The sequence below is a fragment of the Etheostoma cragini genome, chromosome 11, assembly GCF_013103735.1.
Source record: "Etheostoma cragini isolate CJK2018 chromosome 11, CSU_Ecrag_1.0, whole genome shotgun sequence".
NCBI lineage: Eukaryota > Metazoa > Chordata > Actinopteri > Perciformes > Percidae > Etheostoma > Etheostoma cragini.
This window is the reverse complement of record NC_048417.1, coordinates 21,326,905-21,331,098: the sequence shown is the minus strand read 5'-3', so window position 1 is coordinate 21,331,098 and position 4,194 is coordinate 21,326,905.

Sequence of the window (4,194 nt, the reverse complement as noted above, 5' to 3'; positions counted from 1 at the left end):
GCAAAAGACGTCCAGCCAACCTGGAAACATTGTAACATCAATGCATAACGTAACGTTTTTTCACTATAAAGTCGCTGAAATTTGCTGCTGTTTCAATTCAGTCGCCTCGCTGCAGCGGGCGGGGCTGCTGCTCTGTCGCCCCCGCAACTGACGCACGCACACACACAAAAACACACATAATCACACACAGTGATGCAGGAAAAACCACAGAGGAGATATGCAGGATGACCTAAATTGAGGACAGCTACATTACTGCAGGTGCAATGATAAGTTAAGTCCAATGAGTACTTTATCAAACTTTATGAATGTGTGTCCCAGCCCAGGATAGGAAATTATGCCTTAATGCTGGAGGATGGCAGGCCCCTCTACTACAGCACATGATGATGGCACAATGTCCACAGGTAGGCTACCATAAACAGGACAGGAAAGTATCATAGAGACACATAAAGTCATGTTTTTCACCTTTGTGAGGCAAAAAAATGGCTGGTAAAAAGTGACTGTGTTCAAATCCACCTGCCACAGTTAACTTCAGGCCCTGATTATAACACATGTCCATCATAAGATTAACGGGAACCTGTGGTTAACTGTCTTTTCAGTGTTAAACTCCACAAGCCCCTTTGTCTCCTCTTTAGTATACATAACATGCCATAGCGTGTTACCAATTTAAGTATATTTGTCTTACAGACTGAAACTCTAATAAATCAGACAACAATCACACCAAAAAAGTATTAACTAAACATCAAATCTAATGTAATAGCCTATGTCTCCCAATGAGAACCGGGTATCTCTCTCTCTCTCCCGCGTCTGCCTGTTGCGCTGTAGCAGTGTTTGTGTGTGTGTGTGTGTTTGTGTGTGTGTGTGTGTGTGTGTGTGTGTGTGTGTGTTGGCAAGGCCAGCAAGATTGTTAATCCTGTAGGTGCTTTTGGAGTTCAACTCCGAAAAGTTAACCACAGGTTCCCTTTAATCTTTTGATGGACATGTGTTGTGATACTTAAAGAAACAATCCAATTGTTAAAATTGAAGAAGAACGCAGATTGAAACGTCAATGGTTGAGGCATGTGTGCATTACTTCCGCTAGGCTTCATTTGCTTGTGTTATCATACTGTTGCGTGTTGTGGTCTACTTGTGTGCATTTTCTTAATGTTGCATATTGTGGCCTCTCAGGGCCACCGTAGTTTTGAACTGTATCTGTACAACTACTTTTATAATAAAGGATCAGCTCTGCTAAACGTTTCGGAAGCCATTGACACCTACTGGTGGACAAAAGCCAGCAAGGATCTCAGCAGGTCGTTGTCAACACATATAATGAGCATGCATACACACACCCTGTCCCTTAAATGCATGTGCCCGCGGTAAGAAACACATATTCTTGCACAAACAAACACACGTGCAATGTGTATTGTCACCGGAGACAAGAACAGATCCACACAAGAACTATTTATACATGCAGGGAGAGAGATGAAGAGCATGGTCACTTAAATCACTGTACTAAAAGAAGCACTATGCATGCTAAACTCAACATACAGATGGTCACCAGGGACAAGAGAGGAGAGGCAGGAGCGGCAAGCAGCATGTTTGGATTAGAAGAGAAGCGCATGACTCTGAAATAGCACCTTTTAACTGTATGTCTGTTTACTCTGAAGTGTATGTCTTGCATTCTTACACTTGACTTGGTGACATCATCACTTCCCTCAGGGCACAGAATATACTGTAGAACTGATTGAGGATGATTAACAGGATTTCTCTCTGCACGCAAGGAGCAGCTGGTAAGGGAGGGTCTACACTTGACCACAGACTTGTGGTCTTATCTGGTCTGCATACATCTTCCTAACAAAACATTCAGACTATGTGCAGTCAAAAGCAATCACTGTAATAGCTGTAATTACAATATGGAGGCCAACTGTTTGAATAGTAGGTCTATTTTTGTTGTTATGTGGAAAGAATAAAAGCTTCTGCACACTTTCTCCACAGCAGCCTTGACATTTATTAGCTGAGATCTGTGTCAAAGACCTTCTTTTTTCTTATACTGTGACCCTCTCACTGTGTGTTCTTTTACTTCATAGAAGTTGATTGGAACATTTTGGTCTGCTAGGTTTCCATTAGTAGCAACGGCTGCAGTGGATGTCTCAGAAAATGTAAACAACAGGAAAAAATTGAATTGCTTTAGGAGGACCAAAGAAAGAAATGTTGATATGCAGATTGCATTGAGGTGAGCAGTGAGTAACAGAAGCTAGTGGAACACAGGCCAGCCCGGAGGTGATGTCAGCTCTCTGTTGAGACTAAGTCAGGAGACGTCAAACTCTGTTGCTTTCATTATGACCATTTATATCTTCCAAATCACTAGCAGTCTGCCCACTCTACAGCAGTTGAAACAGAAACAGCAAAAAAGAAACAGCAAGACAGTATATGTTTTTTAAAAACATCAAACATTTTAGGGTGCACACTACATGTACCTGCATGTGCATGTTAGCGTTTTTATGTTTCTGACTGTGGATTGTCAGATTGGAAGCTGGTATTCTTCTACCTGTACAAAATAACTATAATACAAAATAAAGTAAGGATATTTGGCGTTCATGTGTTCCTGTAAGATGAAGTCTTTAAGAAAACTAATGAACTCTGAAGTAACCTTGCCATACTATACTAGCATACAGAAAGTAAGGGATTCATCATCAACTCATGACAAAACAAGCATTAACTGTTCTCTTTCAAAATGCACTGCTTTCATGTATTTTATTATTCATCACATTGAATCAAGCCCCTTTCAATATTATGATCTTTCTTTATTGTCTTACAAATATTAAGTTATCCACAAAAATAAAATAACTTAGATAATAATCATAGTAAAACATACAAATACATACATACATTACATTTATGACAATAAAAAAAATACATATTGCTGATTTCTCCCAGAGTTTTCCTGGACACAGTTCTGTATGTGCAAACTACTTATCAGAAACAAAATAATCTGGTCAACTGGAAACAATTCCAGATTTTTTTTTTCTGCTTTCAACACAGAAACACATTTGCTTGAAATAAATTACGCTGTCTGATAAGGAGCCTCACACTCATACACGTTTCTTAAAACCAAATATGACCTTCAAAATGTGCAAAGGCAGACTTCCATATTCCTTTGTTATTTAGAATATACTTTGAAGTTGATATCAGAATATCCTTATTTTCACACATCGAAGAAGTGTGAAGAAGGTGAGTGTGGATGTAGCACAAGAAGCTTACAGTGTAGCACACAGTACATTGCATCACAAAACAGGAAACACTTTGATTGATGGCAGCTTGGGATGTTTATAGTGTGAAGACCCAAAGCCTGTTCATGTGCGCTCAGTTTCCTGAGGCACTGTCGATTTAAATGATGATATTATTTGTGTAGAAATTATCAGTTTTATGTACAATGCTGGTCAGATCATGCTGAAGATAAAAGCTGTAGCTGTTAAATGACCGTCTACTGTGCACTGTCCTCTGGCAGCCCTCTTACACACACAACACAGACAACACACACAACACAGACAACACATGGGGCATCTTGGATAAGTAAGGACAATGTATCTGTGCTCTGTTTAGGTAGGCTGTAATACACTTTAAAAAGAAAAAAATCTGTACAAGGTCAATGGTTTTTAAATGGATTTACAAAAGGAATCTTATTGTGTTTAGGGCCAGTGTGTGTCCTTACTCTATTGGAAGCTAATTTGTTTGGATTTCATTTCAACACCCTGTATTAGAGGGAAGGAAATGGTCTCATTTGCAAGGGTCTGATACAAGGACTCTTACCAATAATCTGACTTTCAGATCTGTCTTTTGATCAACTCTGATTCATCATTGCTGTAAAGTCCTCCTAACAGTTTGCCCCTTTAATGGAAGCTTTCTTAGTGGGTATACTACGGATACCTGCGTATTACGTAGACTAAACCACTGGTGTGAATGTATTTATTGAGGGGTGTGATCACCAAAGCAGGGTTACACATTATGCATACAAGTAACACTGACTGATACATCTATAAAGTATCAGCTGAGCCACACAATGCCCTGCTGAGTTTTCTGTGTGTAGCATGGTAGCTGCTATAAACATTGAAACTTCTGAACTGCCCTTAAACAAGTTACTATATCCTTAAGTAATCCAGTTGTGTTATGCTGTGTTGAATCCTGTGCATTGTGAATCCTGATGTGCAAAAAGGTCTA